The sequence below is a fragment of the Poecilia formosa genome, unplaced genomic scaffold, assembly GCF_000485575.1.
Source record: "Poecilia formosa unplaced genomic scaffold, Poecilia_formosa-5.1.2 Scaffold95, whole genome shotgun sequence".
Classification (NCBI taxonomy): domain Eukaryota; kingdom Metazoa; phylum Chordata; class Actinopteri; order Cyprinodontiformes; family Poeciliidae; genus Poecilia; species Poecilia formosa.
Genome location: NW_006800034.1, coordinates 1,263,024 through 1,282,035, shown reverse-complemented (window position 1 = coordinate 1,282,035; position 19,012 = coordinate 1,263,024). Strand labels below are relative to the sequence as shown.

Genomic DNA, 19,012 nt, shown 5'->3' with positions numbered 1-19,012 from the left:
TACTGTGTATAGTGAATCCCTGATGACACATGTTTTTTATCGCCACCCATGGGTCCGGAGGGTAAATACGTGCATTCACAATTTCAACACATGGCACAGTTCACCTAAACAAAATAAGAAACAAGTGTGTCCTGAAGGGCCTCGGGAGAAAAACGTCAAAGCTCTTACTTCAACAATGTGAGGAACTAGAAAACTGCAGCAGACTGTAAGGATATGAAAATACTTCCAATGGGAAAATTGTTAGGAATCACCGGATATAAGAGATCACTTTTGTATATTTGTTTCCTCACCACACCTGGGGATAAATCCTTTAATTGGAGTAATTTTAATGTCTCAGATCTTACCATTGGGTCTTGTGTAAACTCCATTCTGTACTATTCTCTTTTATCTGCCCTGCAAGCACAAAGCCAGTAGAGATAAATAGCCCTTCCACGGACAGCTTGGCACAGGTTCACAGGCTTCAAGGGGTCATTAAGGCGACTTGACAAAAGCCGTTTTTAGAAATAAATTTGCGAATAACCCTAATGATCGTCTGGTTATGACAGGGTGTGTGTGGGTTGTTGCAGTGTGAGTGAAGGAGCCTGCATTCGTTTCTGCTTGTAACACCCTAATGACTTTATTGTTTCATTCTTATCCAGCCTCAAGAAGCTATTACCATATAAACACCTGCGTTATCAGGCACCGCAAACAATTTCCTGGATAATTTAACAAAGATGCGATTGTTGATTCGGTATGAGGTGTTGTGACTTGCGCGAGAGTGTGTGTGTGTGTGTGTGTGTGTGTTTTAATATATCTATTATCTGTGTTCCTTTGCTGGAACCTGACTACAGCTGGCCACTTTTCAGCTCCAGTTGTTGGGGGTGGGGTGGGGTAGATGGGGATACTTTAGAGAAATGCATAACATCAGAACAGCACTGGATCTTTTAACTTTTTTTTTTTTTTTTGAACCCCTCTCTTCTTTTCTCTCTTTGACTCTCGCCTTTGTTCCCCTCCTTCCTCTTTCAGTCACAGGGGCTGGATTGTTCTGCTGAGGCTTGGCAAAGGCAGCGGATGGGAAAAGTGCAGGGGAGGCAGCTAACGCTTCCTGCCTCCCTTGAATCACAGAGAGTTAACCTTCACCGAGGGCACCGTGGCTTCTCATTAGCAACAGCACCCCACATGCCGGCAGCCTGTCACCAGCCCTGTTCCTGTTCGCTGACCCCCTCCTTTTCGTGTTCCTCTTAAACTTCGCGTCCAGCTGCGGCAGTACGCCAGATGTGGCCAGTGCTGGACCTAAAGATGCCATATATCCTCAGAAATGGAACTGAGCTTTCATCCGTGTTTGCGGACATGTGCGAGATTCTGATCTTTTGGTTACACGCGCAGAGAGGAATGCAGTAATTTTCCACATCAAAGTGTGTTTACAGGTCTCGGGGAGTTCTGCTCATAGTTGCACCAAATCTTGCAAGTCTCCAGGGGAAGACGAGAGAAATCTGATACAAAGCCTGCAGTGATATCATACTTGAAGCGGCGTAAGCTGGGGATGAAGTTTGGAAAATTAAAAAAAAAAAAAAAAATTCAGGAGCTTTATAGCCGAAGAAAAAAAAGGTAGGTTTAGCAGACCTCGGTGGCCACCTCCTCAAAGTGGTTTGAGACCGTTTCAGCAACTCAGCAGCATATTTAGCTCATTGCAGTGGAGCTGCATTGTGAGTAAACCAATGCTCGAATTCTTCACAACCTTGAAATTAGAGACACACCGATCAGGCTTTTCCTGCCTGGTACCAATTCCTTTTTTTTTTTTTTTTTAAGTGTTTGAATTGCTGATTCAGGTTTTTGTATAAAACAGACACATTTGACTCTTTTGCTATAGTCTGTGAGCTCCCAAAATATTTTGCACTGTAATTTATGTCCTTTGAGTACCACAAAAGGCAATCAAAGTACCTCCAGTCTTACTTGCAGCACAGTTTAGATTGGAGCCCTCGCTCTATATTTAGGGCCGTCGTCCTGCTGGAAGACCAACTTCCATCATAGTTTTAAGTCTTAGTTTGCAGCTTCTAACTTAGGAGCAAATTTAACTCTGAGCAGTAAAGCTGCATTGTGGGGAAACGTATACTTGTACTTATCAAACTTTTCCTGGTCGATACTGATTACCGGTTTTCTCTGTGGTCTGACCCCATTGGATCTGATTCTTACCACTTATAATTAGAAAGAAATATAAAAGAACTATAATAGACAAATGTGCAGCAAAAGATTTGACAGAGGTAGTCAAGTTAAATAGACACTCTAATTAACATTAAAAGAGTAAATTAAACAGCAAAAACTGCTTTGGTTAGATTGATTTACGGGAGTATGACTTACTATTTTTTTCTGTGGATTTTGGTGAATGCAGTCACATTAAAGGTTTTCTTTCCGTAAATTACATACATGAAATTCTATATCTGCACAAATTGTGGATTTATTTTATTTATTTATTTATTTTTTTTAGCTTTTTATACATTTTCACAGATTGTGCAGAGTGCTGTAGCAGCATTCAATGTTTAATGTATCTTTGGTAATTCAGCAAATTTGATAATATCGTATTTATTTTAAAAATTCATTTTAAAAATTAGTCAAAATCTAGGTTTTGAGAATTCAGTTGAAGGAAAGAAACGTTACAAAGCGTGATAAAAATCAACAAGACTTTTTGTTTCACATCTGTCTGCATTTTATGGACTAAAAACTAGTCAGTGACAATCGGCGTCACAAAACAACTACAGCACAAACAGGCTTGACGTCATCCACTCGCCACTTCGACGAGGAGCGCCGATGTGCAAAAAATAAAAATAAAAAATAAAAAAATAAAAAAATCGTGTCCCTTAGAGATGACAAGAGAACAAAGTCAAGTTTGTTAGAGTCACAGCTAAATGCTGTGACTCAGAAACAAATACAGTGGCATTCATGGATTCTCTCCTGCTTTCTTCTCATTTTCACTGATGAAAAAACAAACACAAGAAAGGCTACCCTAAGAGAAAATAAAGCATTGATTTTGCACACGGTAGAAGACTCCAATCAATAAGCTCAAGTAATTCTCTGCACAAGTTTAATGGCACGGCTGTACAGAGGGAGACAAGTGCTTTGTCTGAAAATTATTCCTGTTTTTTTTTTTTTTAACTGCGTCGGCACAACAAATCAAAAGCAACCGGGATTGTTTAAAGAAGCAGCAGCAGCAGCAGCAGCTCTGTTCTTGAGGACGGTCAAAGACCCAAGGTTCTCACTGCACAGATCTCTCTAAATCAACCCAGAAAGTTGAACGCGTTACCCACTTTGTAGGATCAACAGAGACGGAAGACAGGAAAAAGTGAGGTGGGGGAGGAGGTCAGGCCATCGGCAGAAAGGGTCATGTTGCCCACCAGCAACTGACCTTCTGGTGAAGTCCTGACCTCTGACCCTAAAGACCATCAAGGCTGCAGAAACAGACACTGTTTCTCTCCGTGAATGGGGGGTGTGGGGGATTGAGGAAAGAAAAGCATCGACGGAGTCTTTTGAAGCAGTCGTTGAAAACTACACGCTTAAGGCTGCGAAGGTGATCTGGTGCTTTTAGACATCGAACAACTCAACTAATGAGCCGACGTCTGAGCATGTGGAGAATCCAAGGTACTAAACTACTTTTCTCCTCTTTCATTTCCAACTTACTCAAAGTTGGGAGAAAGAAAGAAAGAAAGAAAGAAAGAAAGAAAGAAAGAAAGAAAGAAAGAAAGAAAGAAAGAAAGAAAAAAAACCTCTTTCCACCACCTGTAAAATGTTAAAAAGCATTGACCCACAGATTCGAACACTCATTAGGATTTTTAAAGAAGAGAACTCTGCGAGAACCCCTTTCTCAGATGTTTCCCCTCTGTCTTCAAATGCCATATCAAGTTCAGGAAATTAGCCAGTTCCTGTTGCGGAAGAGAACGAAAGCTGCGAGTCCAAAGTCAATGCAACACAGCTTGTTACTACAAAACATCTCATACCTCTTTCTACGACTTGACAAAAGCAAAACAAGCTTCTCCAAGTGCGTGTGCATGTCTCTTTCACAATTAGGGTTCATAACAGGAGCTGTTAAACAATATGCTGAATTGAAGTCATTATCACAATTTCATTGTAACGCAAGGTAATTTATTTGTACTGCATATTTTTGAAAAACAGGGCAATTCAAAGTGCTTTGCGCATGTGTGCAGTATCATAGTCTTAATTATGATGATGAAAAAGAAAGAGAAGAGAGGAAAACGTGGGAAGGATACAACAGTGATGTCATCATTTTGTGTTTTTCTAATATGCTGTTTCAACTTGAATTACGTTGGTGATCATGCAAATCCCTCATAAAAAGGTAGAGCGAATTTAAAGTCTTGTTCTGACACATTGTATGACATCGCCGTACCTCTCACATAAATAATCTACGACCTCTCACAGTAGAAAAACTAAAAAAAAATAGTGTTTATCTTGAAGAGTAAATATAAGACTTACTCTTCAAAGAGAAATCGGAATGACCAGAATTACAACTGGCAGGTCAAAACTTGCACAAAACCGAAATCGTATCAGTGCATCTCCAAATAAGAGGCTCCTCTTTGTAGCACAACCACACACATTTTGAACTTTGCAACTCAGCAGCTGACAAACACATGGAAATTCCCTGAAGTTTGTTCTTTGCCAATAATATAGCCATTAGGTCCTTTAATATCCTCTGGATGAATTGCTTTCCACCCCTGATATACAGCTTCTGTCCACACATCAGGACCCAATCAAAGTTTGTTCCTAGTTATGACAAAGACTGTGCCAGGCTTGAAGCAGCAACATGTCCCCAGGGAAATAGAAAGAAGCCAAATAATCAAAGACAATCCGGCACTTCCTGCCTGCTATCGATGGAGAGCATTTAAACGGGACCAGCTCCGGACTGTGACGAGGTTCCTTCCTTTCACCAAACCTAACTCAAGCAGGATTACGCTCCAAACGACGCTCTACGTTTAACCATGAAAGAGACAACAACTATGCTAGGGAAAAGCATCCACTGACACAAATCAATTTGTGAGGCAACTGCACCAAAAAAAAATCTTTTTGGAGTGAGAAACAATTCGGTGGAAATCTGGAAAACTGCAGGGTCTGGTGCGACTGGAATCTGCACAGTGTCTCTTTCGGCTCTGTTGACCGGCAGCCGTCAAGGCAGACCTCTCGCCTGCTGCAAGTGAAATTAGGTTAGGAGAAGTCATTTGTCTTTAGTGGAGGGTGGGCGAGGGGGAGGGGGAAAAAATGAGGCTAAAGAGGTCATATTGAGCAGGAAGGCTGCAAAGGGGAAGGAGTTCATGCAGACTAACATCTGTGATATTTCTTCACTTCACGCTCGTTCTCCCATCCCCCCAGCCTTGGGTGTGCCAAATGCTAAGGTGGGGCCTACAAAAACAGCAAGGAGTAAGGGTATTTTTGAGGGAAGTATTTTGAATAGGGCTTTCAGTCGTGACAACATGACCCCTTTTACAGATGAACACTTTCCAATACAATATAAAGCAAACACGAATGTGTCAACTGTCCATCCACCGTTAGGTGCTACAAGCTCAGCTGAACCAGGCTGCAATCAGTCGAACGTGCAAAATGAGCAAAGTTGCTATGGTTCTCTGTTAATCAGCAGAAGATCAAACTAACTCTAGCTTGTCAACCTGGATGAAAAAGTACGATTTACAATGTCTTCTCTTTGAAGTCATGAAATTAGATTCCTGGATCTGTTCGAACAAGCCAGTCCGATGCATCGCTCAGCAACAGTTTTCAAAAACATCATTTAACAACCAGTAAAAAGCAAAAATCCCAATGTGATCACGTGTTCAATAAGTTCCTTCTTTTCAATGTGAGGCTGCATTGTCTTAACACTTGCAAGACGCTGGAAGGAAAAATAAAGGACCTAAAATCTGCTCCGGGGATTTTGTGACTCCGTTTGGTTGTTTTCAGGTTCACAGGTGGTTAGATGAAAGAGACCAAAAGATGAGATTGAAAATTAGCCTGTAAGACTAACAGAAAACTGAAACTGAAATTGAAAATCTGGCAATCTAAAAGTAAATAAAAACTATGAATGCACCATGAAATTGTCTGTTGACAGCAGACACTTTATTTTTAATGTGATCAACGCCAAAACAAAAACCCAAACACCAATTTTTTTTTGACCAATTACTTAATGCACCACACAAAGCGTTACTACGACACCACCGAGTATTTATGCCGTCACCAATTTAATAAGGCTCAAATGCTACACTCAAAAAGCTGATTTTAATGATCAGTTCCAATTGTTTGCTAAAACCTGATTTATTTTTTGCACAGTTCATTTTAGTAAGAATGTCATCAGACTCCAGCGTTAAAAATTTACAACCCTGGCATTATTTTTATGAATTGTTGAGCAGTCGACTCAGGTAAATACATGTCAAGCTCTAGCAACAATGTCAGTCATATATCTTTCAACTATTGCTTACTTTTGAACTGGCAGCCATATGGCAGAAAACAGAGTCTATCAGACTTGAAGTGAAAGTCGAATGGACAGCAAAAGCACCATTGTTTAAAAAAGGAGAGCGTGTTCATTACAGTATGTCGTAATATATCTGAAATTCATAAACATTTATTGCTTTTAGCTTTTATTTTATTGATTCTGGCTCTGCTAACTGTAATAATTGCTAACCTAAGAACATCCTAATAATCCACTCCAGATTATTTTATCAAAAAAACAGGACTTTCTGATCCCTTTCAAAGAAAACCTGTCACTTTGCCATTGTGTCGAAAATGCTAACAGGCTAACATAGAAAGAAATGCTAACATAGGTCCAGGACCAAAACGATTATCAACTAGTAAAGATTTTACTCCTGAAAATGAGACCTTGTGTCTCAATGGGATTACCTACATAAATTAACAAAATTATAATAAAATGATAACAATAATTAGCTTAGTCACGTTGCAAGGAAACAAACAAATTCCAGTAGTTTTCCAACTGGGAACGTGCTTCCAAGTTTTGAAGTAAACTGAACAAAGAATGAATCCAACTTCACTGTAGCGGTGGACTTTTTTCAAGCTTCTTCCTGGGAAAAACACAACCACAAGATGCCTCAGCTTGCATGACACATGGTTAAACCTTTTTGGGCTTTCCCTACTTCACCTAAGATACATTACACACAGAACTATGTACAAACAACAAAGGGCTTCTGAGCTTGTTATCCTTTTTTAACGAGAGAAGGCAAACAGGTAAAGGTTAGCCATCATGTAAACAAGCCTTCACTGAGGTATGCTCAGACTCTTTAGGCCTTATTTTTAACTCTTGTCAAACGGTTATATTGAACCCTTCGTTGGTAAAAGCATCAATGTCTCATTAGGCCATTTTTTGGCGTTTAATTGAAGAACATTCCCCCCACGTGTTCCCTTTCCGTAAGCTACCTGCTGGCTTATAGAAGGGTTTCTAGTAGCTTTCTTTGTTAATACTTTTGAAAGGCACAGTACGAGTTATATAGTGCTTAGAATAGACGTTCATAAACCTAAATTATTACAACTCAGACATCCAGGAATGTTGTAATTTTCCATAGTTTTAGAACTTCTGATTTCAATTTTAACTATAACTTCTATTTAAAACATTTTTGGTATAAAAGGATGTTTTTTCCTCATACAATTGAGATCATCACATTAACGCTGATATGGATCCATCAGCTAACTTGTTTAGTGCATAAACTGCAATCGTTGCTTTACACATATTTAATAAATGATTCTCATATTTAAAAGGCTGAGACCTGTAAGTGATCATCAGAAGTGCTTAAGATGAGTTCTCTGCCTAATTGATGAATTGACAAATCATTTCAGCAGCACTAATTGGGAGTGTGAAGTGGTTTTCTTCTTCTGGCTAAAATTTCCTTCTGAATGATCACTCCCCCCCCCCCATATCTCTAGCCTCTCCAGTTTCAGGAGAAGCAGGAGGAGGAGGAGGAGAAGGAGGGTGAAGCACTACTGAGCTGAAAAACGCTTGGCCATTGCTGCCACCTTGTTCTTGTGTCTGGAAACATTATTTGTCTGCTGGCTCAGATGGTGCCTCCTGTCTCCCAGATGAGACCACCCCTTCTCTCCCCTTCTGCGAGCCTATACCATTCCCCCTCCCCCACTACGGTCGGGACAACCCCACAGGGGAGGGGTTGAATTTAATAAAGCCTCCCTTAACCACATGCTAAAAAGGTATGCAAATGTGCAGGTCTTTCTGCTTTTCAATGCACCCCCCCCCCCCCAACCCGCACCCCTCCCAACCCAAACCCCCACACTCGAGCACAATCCAACTGACTGCTCTTCTTCTCTCTGAGCCAAAACCAAACACAGAGGGAGAGTTTGGCTGTTTGTTTTTTCAGAGGAATGGATTATTTTGTTAGGACTGCTCCTGGGTATTTGATCTGAAAAGCTATTACGATGACTGCGATTAGAATTAATTACATTACGAGCAACAGGAACTGAGAACGAGGTCTTCCTTGTAGAAAGAGCAATCATAAACGCACACACGCACACACACACACACACACACACACACACACACACACACACATTCAATGATTTCTGGAGAGCAGTGGGATGAAATTAATAGTGCCACAAAATTGGTAACCTTAAGGCCATCTGTAATAAATACAATAATGAAAATTAAACACCCAAGCTTATGCGTGCTGTAAAAAAAAATAAAAATAATAATGAATAATAATAATAATAATAAATAAAAAGGCAAAACAACACTGACTTCTCCAGCCTTCCTGCGGCAGCTTCTCCTCTTCACACATATCAGTGATCCCTATCTAATACAAAGGGCTCAGCCTCTGCGTGGCTGCCGTGATGACCCGCGCTCATGAGGAGGCGAGAGCTGATCATTTTGTTCCGATGTAGTGAGCCATGACAGGCAGCAGGGCAGGAAGGAGGGGAAAGGGAGGAGAAGAAGGCCACTGAGGGACCCACCAGGACCAGACCGAGGAGAGGGAGGTGGAGGGTGGGGACAGGGGACGGGGGTGGGGGAGACCAGCCTTTCCTGCTGCTTCCTCCCAGTGCTCTTGGCCAGCTGAGCAATCAGGTCACCTCTCTTTCCCATGTCGCTTCTGGTCAATAACCCTCCCCACCCCCACCTACACCCGTCCACTCCATGTCCTCGCAGAGCCACCGCAGCTTGCAGCTGTTCCGATTCTTCTTTTTGATGGGATTTTGTTTGTGCCTCCTCGTTGACCGGCTCCCTCTCTGCCTAAACAAACGCAAACACGGCGAGGGCCCATTAAAATCATCAGGGTCTTTCATGTGGGAGACACGCAGCAGAGGAGGAGCCCGGTCGCAGGGTTGCTCCCATGCAAACACGAGACTGTATGCAAAATCTAATTTGTTCCTTGGAGGTCTTCCTGGTGTGATTACAAAAAGTGGAAAACACCTGGGAATACAGCCACGGAGAAGAGGAGAGGACTTCAGGTAAAAGGTTTAACAAACAGTTTGAAAACCACAAGAAGATTTCCATTATACTGTTCCAATGGGTTGAAGTCCATTAAATAAAATGCTGGATTAAACCGAGTCATAGACTAACGGCGCATACATCTGTTGCTGCCCACTGCCTCTCAGGTGGCTGAAGGAAGAAGGCTTCTACACTCCACCCTTGTATGCAACCCCACATTTTATCTATAATGGAAATAATTATTGCGTTGCTATGTCAAATAGAAGCAATTCAACCTTGCATAACAATTTTAAATAAACATGTTTGTCCAAAACCATCCTCCACCAGATCATTAAAAGACATAACCTCACACTCATGTACTCTGCCAAATGAGTTTATCTTCTGTTTATTTTCTGAAATTACACTCTAGACATGTCTAGACTTCTACGTCTATGTCCATTTTTTTTTGGATTCACATAACCACATTAACATACAGTAAATTATGAATAGACTGTGGAAAACCACCGGTGGCAGGTACGAAATATCTTCCTGGTGGGTACAAATGGACATAAAGTCATTATGAAGCATAATAACATTAAAAAAAATGGCTACAAACTACCAAAACTCCAAAAATTGTGAAATGGCAAAGAGGCGCAATCACTTCCTATAGAGGCTGATACTGATTTTAGGATTTTGTTTAAAGTTTGATAGGCCTATTAGGATTCTGAAGGATTCCCATTTTAATTCTAGAAACTATAGCCAGAAAGGTCCTTAATAAAGGCAGCATTTAAAAAAAAATCAAGCTTGTTCCTATTTATTAATATAGGAAAAATCATGATTTTATCAGTAATTGGCCCGCTGATCACCATTCAGATCCAAATTAGGGAAAATTGTCTGATTCAGATTTACGCCCGATAAATTTGTGCTGATTGTCGTCGTCACTTTCTAACTACAAATTTCAGCGGGTTTCATTAGCATTTCATTTAATACATAAAAAGCAGAGCATACATGTGAAATTATGGAAATTCCCGGCCCATTTCTGGTTGATTGTTGCATCTCTAATTCTTTCTCGAAGGTTATCATACCGTTGAAATCCCATCTTGGCCCCACGCCCGATCCAGACCAGCAAATGCCCCGCATTTCTTCTTCACTCGCACAAGCAAAGGCTAAGGAGGAGAGCAGAGAGTACAAGAGCTTGCCTTCTGACCCCCTGCAGAACCCACCGAGTACGGCTAGCTCTCAAAGCAAAAGCAGCAACTTGTGCTGCAAACGAGAGCTGAATCTACGGCGAATTATGTTTCGAAAAAGCAAAAATACCGGCTTCTTCCTGGGGGCGTTTGAAGAAAATCTACTGCAAGCACTCGCTCCACGCCAGGAGCAGAAACAGACGGAGGGAGATGAGATGATGCTGGTTGACAGTTAATTCCCAGCTTTGATTCATCCCAACGCGGCCACGAGGAAAACTCCCTCGTACTCCAGGAGAGAGCTCTGGCTGGAGTCTTTATGTAAGAGACAGATTAGATCATGTCTTGGCCTGTTCACAGACCACAGATATTTACATTATTGGCTCAAATGGCATCCAAATGAGTGCATCATACCCTCATTGAGGACAGAACAGGGCATGCCCACAGCTTTGGCACATTCTCTCCGTTTTAAAGCGAGATGAACAAGATATGCCCGGTCTTTCTTCTCAGGTAATGGATATAAAAACGAGCAATCTCGAAAGATTGAGTAAATTCCGGCAACGCTGATCCGCTGAAGCCGAGAATGAGAGATAAACAGATTTCGTCGGCGTGTTTAGCAATGTGACGCTACTGTTTCCTGACCTTGAAAAAGCTGCCACTTATGAAAAGCTGTTTTGGTATGAGAGACACTGATTATAGCCCATTTCTAGGCCAGCACATAATCAGTGTCCAAGTTCCAAATCAATGACCTACTTCCAAGCACACACACACACACACACACGCACACACACACACACACCCATACATACGCTGCAAGGCAAACTCTCTCTTACTAGCTTAATGTGGAGAAAGACGGGAAAATCAAAACTGGCCGGCATTTTTGTTTTGATCTGAAATTTTTTATCCGAGAGTGGATATTTAAAGAGCCAAATGAGGGCAGCGTGATTTCATAACGGCAGCGTGTGGCCCTTCGCAGAAACGGGACGGTGGCAAGTGGGGTGGGCCGGGTCAGCGGAGTCGCCAGCACCGGAGATTTACCACTGAGAGCAGTTCGGATCTGACCTGGATAAAGTGCAAAAATTCTGGCTTCCGCAGCACTCCTGCGGAGTGAGGAAATGTGAGCAGCGCTTAGTGAGGACAGAACTGCACAGAGCGTAGCCCCAGCATGGCAACTCTTAATCCAGAGCGGTCTATTTACAAACCAATCCCCCCCCCAAAAAAAAACTCCACCTACCCGTCCAACACTGCTGCCTCCAGCTCCCCTCGAGCAGATCCAGCATCACGCACCCATGTGCCATTCAGCCATGCAAACAGAGGGAAGCATGTTTTGTCGCCTATAACCAAAAAGGGGGCTGCTATTAGACTCTGACGGCATGATATCCCAGAGTAATACCGTGGTTTCTGCAGTGTCGCAGTGTTTAACACAGAGATTTTAAATTATATTGCGTGCAGGGTTTGTACTGCCAAAGAATGCTCGAAATGTAATAATTGTCAGCCTGTTCAGCTGATTTGTTGGAGTCTCCTTGCAGTAGATTCTCGCACCTGAAACTGATGACAGCACCTAATATGCTAAAGGCGACAGAGGAGAGAGAAAAATGTGGATTTTATAGTAAAGGATATGCCTCCTCCACATCCTATGAATGCAAGTTGGATATGTTGTGTGTGTGTGTGTGTGTGTGTGTGTGTGTGTGTGTGTGTGTGTGTGTCTGACATTTGGTTTTATTATTGGCCATTTCTAAATAAACTGCACAAAATGTGGGCCACTAATATGTATAAATTTATATTTTCTCTTTGGTTTTTCTTTTTCTTGACAACACCCCCACGATGCAGCACGGCAGCGGCAGCATAATGATGCGGGAATGCTGCTCTCCATCTGGGAGAGGGAAGCTGTTTAGGCGATTCCAGGAGAAAACCTGCCACAGCCTGCAAAAGACATGCGACCATGGTTGAGGTTCGACTGAACGCGTGCGTGAACTGTCAGGCTTTGAATGGCGCCGAGCTGGTAGAGGCATGCCCCAAAAAAATGTGCCACACTTTTGAGATTTTCATTTGTCAAAAAGTCTTGAAATAGTTTGCCGATTTTATTCCGTTTCGCAATTACGCGCTACCTGGTGTTGGTTTATCTCATCAGATCCCACGTTTGTGGTTGTAGCGAAGCAAAAAGTGGAAATCAGCAGCAGATAGAGACTTTTGCAAGACATCAGCTAATGATTTTTTTAAATTTATGACTCAAAATGCCTTTCAGTAAGTTAGAAAAACCTTTTCAAATCCATTTCCCATCACTTTTGAGCAGCGCCTGACAGATGTGTGACTTGTGAGTAAAAACATCCACATAATTGCAGGTATGTTTTGTGCACTTTGGCTTGCTTAAACATTAAGAATAAGCTTTGGGTTCTTACATATTTTTAAGGCAATCCTCCCTGTTGGGGTGTGTTGTTTGAGCCTGCCGCTCGTCTGGGAAGCATTGATTGGCATAATGACTTTAGTGGGGGAAAAAAAAAAAAAACTCTTTCCACAATGGACAGCTTTGTATTGTGGTGTTCTTGTTATCAGGTTCAGACAACAACGAAGCAGAACATGAACATGCCAGCGACTAGAGTAATCCCTCCCTTTTCCTCCTACATCAGGTTTTGTCACCGAGTCAGGACAAAAACCCATTATGCTGAGATGATATACAAACAAATCAATTTTTCCCCATTCATGCATGGTTTCACAAAACTATTCCTCAAGCCCAGAGGAGCAGGCACGAAATTAGTTTGGCTGAGCACGGGCCGCTAAGAAACAAAGTGAGAACCATCGACCGTGGAAAGTGATGGTGAAATCGTCTTTTTATCAATGAGAGGACAGACGGAGTTAACTGTTCGCCCAGGATTTATCGCAGGAGACTAAATGAATGACTTCCTTTCTTTTTGCCGGTCCTCAAAGGTTAAATGGGTATATCCTGTCAACCCCTTTCCCCAGTTCAACCATAAACATGGCCTTATTTGGAGCTTGCACAACTCCAAAAAGGAACTGTGCAACTTAAGAGTCGAGTAAGGTCAATTTAAGTGGCAACAGTTCAAACTGAAAGTACAAGAAGGAGGCTTGTTTCGGTCCCAAAAGCCAGAAAAACAGAAAGCAACGTTTAAATTAAACTTGCGCACATAAAGAGCATCTTTTCCGCTTATAGTGTTTAGTTCAGACAAAGACCTGAATCCAGAACATATGAGGATTCATTGAGGAAACGGAGATGGGGTTCATTCCCAAAAGAAGCTCCGCATTACAATTCCAACTATTGAGTTTCAAGATTCCTTTTTTATTTTAATTTTTTTAAATATGTGAGAACAAAGACGAAAAAACAGCAACGGAAAATTCATCCATCCATCCATTTTCTGTACATCCTTGTGGGGTCGGGAGCAATGGAAAGCACTAACAGTATTTAGTCAGATGGAGGATTAAATCCATCAAATGTTCAAATGTTACTGCCCAACATTTGAACATTGTTTTGCATTTCTTTTTGTGCCCAACTTTTAGGTCGTCTGCCAGGGAACGTTTCGCATCAGCTGCATCTTGGCTTCTACCTGCCACAGGGACGTCTCACAGCCACTTGACAGCCTATTAGTTAAAGCAATTTCCTGTAATGGACTCATATATTGCTGTTAGAAAATATATTTATTCTTATATGGATGAGATAAATCATATCCACTAGGGACAAAATGACACCGTTCTGCTCTTGAAGTCCTGCTTTGAGATTTGTCGCAACTTGTTCTCGACACCTAATTTTGCGCAGAACTTTGTTCCTGCGTGGTGTCTGACAAAATGTATTATGTGTAAGTGGCCCAAAATGACACCCTGCATGCAGTCCTAAGGCCATGACGAGATATTCTGCACTTGAGTTATTGTACATGACATGTCCTGGTCAACTTTCTCCTTGTTGTAGCCACTTTAAATAAAAGAGTGACTTTCTCAAGACTCAATCTTTGTCTTGAGTCTGACTTCCTTGTATATTTTTAGCCGACACTACAAGTAGGCATCTTTTCCTTCTCAATCAACAATTAATTGTATGTTTTTTTGTTGTTTCTTTTTAAGACAGGCAAGCAAGCATAAGTAATTAATGATTTATGAATGTTTGCTTCTAACTAATCACGTTGGATCATTGCAAGCTTTCACTAATAAACCTCAGTTTGTTGTACCTAACTCGCTTTTTTTACTTTGTTTCTGCTCTCTGACCTATCTTACCTTGTTGCACAAATATACATCGTCATTAGATCGTTGGCACTGTTTGTTTGAATAGTGTGACTGGCAGAAAAAAAGAAAGAGAGACGGAGAGGGAGTGTGTTTATCGGAGCTCCAGGAAATACCAGGACAGACACACCGGCTCTCCAGCGCTTCGAGCTCATGTGACTGAAAGCACACAGGACAGATTGTTTGCATGTTTGCTTGGGGGTTGCGATAAGAACATTTGGTTTCAAAGAGAAGTAGAAGAGCATCAGAATGCAACTTACCACTTTGGGTTAAATCAGGTTTGGCTGCTGGTTTGTAGCCAAACTTGCTTTTTTTTTTTTTTTAAGCAATCAGCTCATTATCATTATTATATGTTTTGCCTTTTTCCTCATGCGCCCCGTTACTTGGTGTAGTGCCAGTGTCTTCCTGCTCTCATTGCATTAACATAATGAAGACGCAACTCCAGTCTGTAACCTTGCTGCTGCTCAGCACTATTTACAGTCATTTACGCCCAAAAGCTGTAAAAGCTGCAGCTCGACTCACTTTACTCCTGCCGCATGACTCTAATGCATCAGTGTGAGTAGATTTATTTATTTACACTATGCGCAGAGATTTATTTATACTATGGGAGAGAGGTAAAGCACAGTGAAAACTGTGGCACCAGGTGATGAGCAATGATGACGAGAATCATGAAAAGCTGTCATGTCGTCTTAAAAGGTAATTGAAATCCAATCCAGTGGCTATTATAAACTCAGAGTTTGGATGGCAGCACAGTTTGCTCTCTCTGTGTTTCGTACCTGGCATGCAGCTAGCCGGTTGGCAGGAGTTTATGCTTTTTTTTTTTCTTTTCTTTTTTTTTTCTGCTTTGATAGTCTCACGTTACAATTAAAATTTCACACGGAGGCCTTTATCGATGTCATTAAGCATGTTGTCCAGCAAAGAAATAATTTAAAAAAAATAAATAAATAAAGTGGGATGAGCCAGAATGAATAATTGATATGTCGTTTTCATGCTGAGGGGACTCCTCTCATCTAAACTCAACACGGTAGCGCTCTCTCATTCGACTGGCTAAAGCAAGGTCAGTGCCTTAAGAGGCCTTCCTCTAATATCCAGCAGCAATTAGTGGCTGTGGCGCGGTGGGGTTCACACCACGCTACTATTTGTCAGGGGAGCGACCACAGGTAGTGATTTCCTGCTAATTCGTGCCATCGCTAAGCAAAATGAAGCACTTAATGAGACAACACAGTGGGGCTCGCAAAGGCTCTGGGTCAATTTGCTTATTTGCCAGTTTGTGCCCTCGTTTCTTACCCACGTGCAGTTATTTTGTCTGTGTCTATTTTCGTTCCGTATCCACGAAAACACACCTTTGTGTACATGCTGTGAAAGGATTGTGTGAAACCGTATTGTTCTTTGTAGTTAAAACATCATCATGAATTGCTGCGACGGATCGGAACGTAATACTGCATGGCTGCAAAGTGGAGGCATGATGCTTCTTGGTATTCAAATGCTCTTGCAAATAAAAGTTGGCAAATTATGACACGCATTTGCATTCAGTAACCCCGAGTCAGCCATTTATAGAACCATATTCCACTGCTGCAAGTGTTTGGAGGCATGCCTCTACCAGCTCGATACCTATACATCTGATTTTTTATTTATTTATTTTTTTTGCCCAATTTTTAAAAATAGTTCTCCCACTCATATTTTGTATGTTTCCATGCATTTTTCCTATGCCCCCTACATGACCAACAGCAAACTGCAAGTAAGACTCATATCCTTTTTTCAAAGCAGAGCAACAGCAGCATCAATATGCTCAACTAGCAAACGGCGAAAATAGCTTTTCAACTGGTACAAACATGTTACTTAAATGCTAACTTGCGTCAATCATCTCCCCTTTTTGCAGTGATAAGCCCTCAAATTGGCCCACATTCTTCCTTCGGGACGATGAGCTGCGTGGTCGGAAATGGTGAAAACCGACCAGTCATGATCGTATCCAAGGAAACAGGTCCGTCTGAATCTCAACACAAAGGGAACAGTGAACTGAAACAAAAAGCCCTAATAAAACGGTAGAGAGATGGACAGTGAACGAGCTGGCGTCAACTCCTTATGAGTCAATCCATTGTGAGGCACACAGCACACAAGTCGAGTTCCCAGTGAATCAGAGCAGTCAGCTGCCATCCACCACCTCAAGGCAAAGGGCCAGTCTAGCACAGGACTGCAGACATGTGACCAGCTGTCTCACACAACCACAGTTACTGCATTGAGACGGGGGACATGGACAAAGAGCTCTCAGATAAGTCTCTATAATGCATTACCTTCAGAAATATTTCAGCAGGTTGTCTCGGTTTGTTCGGCTCGGTCGCTTTATATACTGCTGTGATATACGGGTCCAGATAGCAGGTGTTTGTAAATCTATACATAACTCTGTCTCGTGATTTACAGTCCGCTGTCAGGAGGGCGCAGTGACATCAATACTGCAGCAGGAGTTTGTCTGGGGCCTAGCCGAGGACGCCAAAATACCTCCTTGCTTCTCCCCTCCCGCCTTCCTCTGACAGCGATAGACGGCTCCACACGAGCAGCTGTCTAAATATTACTTTTCCCTCATTCCCCTCTTCATCTCGCCGTTCCTGCGCTCCTCTCTCCTCTCCTCTTCGGTCTCAGAGGGAGCGCTTGGCCGCTGACCGACATGAGTTTAGAAGAGACAAATGTTTGACTGGGGCAACTGGGGATGTCCAAATTTGGCCCACCGCCGGCATACAGAGGGTTCGAAGCAGATCAGCGAAAGGGATGGGAATAACTCGTCTTGTGCTGACCTGCTTTCGGCGACAACCCGCCACACACACACACACACACACACACACCTGTGATCTTAATCTGTCGCGATGAAGAACATTAGAAAAACAGCCAAAGATCAGAGTCTCTCACTTCGTCACTACTTGAAGCAGGGATTTCAAGTAGCCGAATATAAGAACGCAGAGAAAAGCGAAGCCTCTTCTCTTTTACTTCATTACTGGCTCAGCTAGTTCCTGGTTTGCAAAGAGTCCCCAGGTGCATGAATGTTTCATAGCCACCCTGCTGTCTGTTCCCCTCTGCTCAGATTCAGTCTTTCCTAATCCTCCCCAAAGATAGCTCGAACTCCACCGTCAGTAGCACTTATGCTCATCATCATGAGGCACTTATAAAGAGAAGAGGCAGCACATAAAACAGCTGTTTTCCCCCGATGGCTTAATCATCCAGTTTAACCAACGGGGCTGTCAGAAATAACATCATAATCAAATTGTTTGGTCAAGCAGGCTTGCCTGTCATGAAGTTCAGAGTTTTCATTAGCTTGCTCTCTGTTGTGGTTTCCTGGCAGGATCGCGCCGTTTATGTGAATTATGCCCGCTGACTCCGAGCGCCTCCCTCCTCCTCCTCCTCCTCCTGCGGCTGCTTTGAGCAGAGTCAAGCCGAAAAATAATAAAATTACGAAGCGGCCTAAGACCACTTGAAGTCGTGCTTGTTCTCTTAATCTGTTCATTTTTAGCTGCACGCTTGATAGTGTTTTGCAAACGCAACATTTAAAAATTGCAGCGTCAATCAGGAAAAGAGATGCAAACAATGTTCATCTTGTGGTGTTTATTGCGAATAAAAAGATGCTGTTCTTCTAACCTGCAGCTTTTATGCTCAAGTAAATAGCCAAATAAAGCTGAAGCTGGTGTGAACAGCCAAAGGGAACAGACTGTACCGGTCTTTTCATGAAGCTTCAACATTGCAAGCAGGCACAATGTTTTTACAAACATTTCATGAAGTCTAGTTATTTTTAAATAACAAAATAGATTTTTTTTTTTTAAAAATCAGAAAAAAACAAGATTTAGTGTTTGTAAGCTCTACATTTCTGCTATTTTGCCCCAGTTCTGAATCTCGTTTAGCTGATTAAACGCTATCCTGTGCACCACTTTGAACATTTTAATCCAACTGCCCGTGGAAGACAATGGGAACTTATTGCACAATGGAATTTTAAAACTACTGGCTTTAAAACAAGCATTTGCTTCATGGGAAATCTGATCTATGAAAGTACCAAAGCGCGGGCATTAAAACTCGGTACAAACCACTTCAGTGCATACGCATGCTCACAGTAGACCCTAAACGTGTTCACTCTTCTCCCCTCGTTGTTTCTTGAACGCTCCAGCCATTCAAAAGGTTCATTACAAAGTGCAAGGAACGCTACTTGCTCTGAAAAAGTGGCATAATTTACACAAGT

General features: G+C 42.1%; 1 protein-coding gene across 3 annotated transcripts in view; it reads right to left on the bottom strand.

Annotated features, from left to right (window-relative positions):
- The window catches only part of LOC103142307 (zinc finger MIZ domain-containing protein 1-like), a 116,366-nt gene that overhangs the window by 58,434 nt on the left and 38,920 nt on the right, over positions 1-19,012 (bottom strand). Inside the window, exon 3 of one of the 3 annotated variants that reach the window (XM_016674430.1) lies at positions 11,807-11,906. The exons of the other annotated variants lie outside the window; for them this stretch is intronic. The gene's annotated coding sequence lies outside the window, so the exon portion shown is untranslated. The remainder of the gene's footprint in view (positions 1-11,806; positions 11,907-19,012) is intronic. 3 annotated transcript variants of the gene reach the window in all.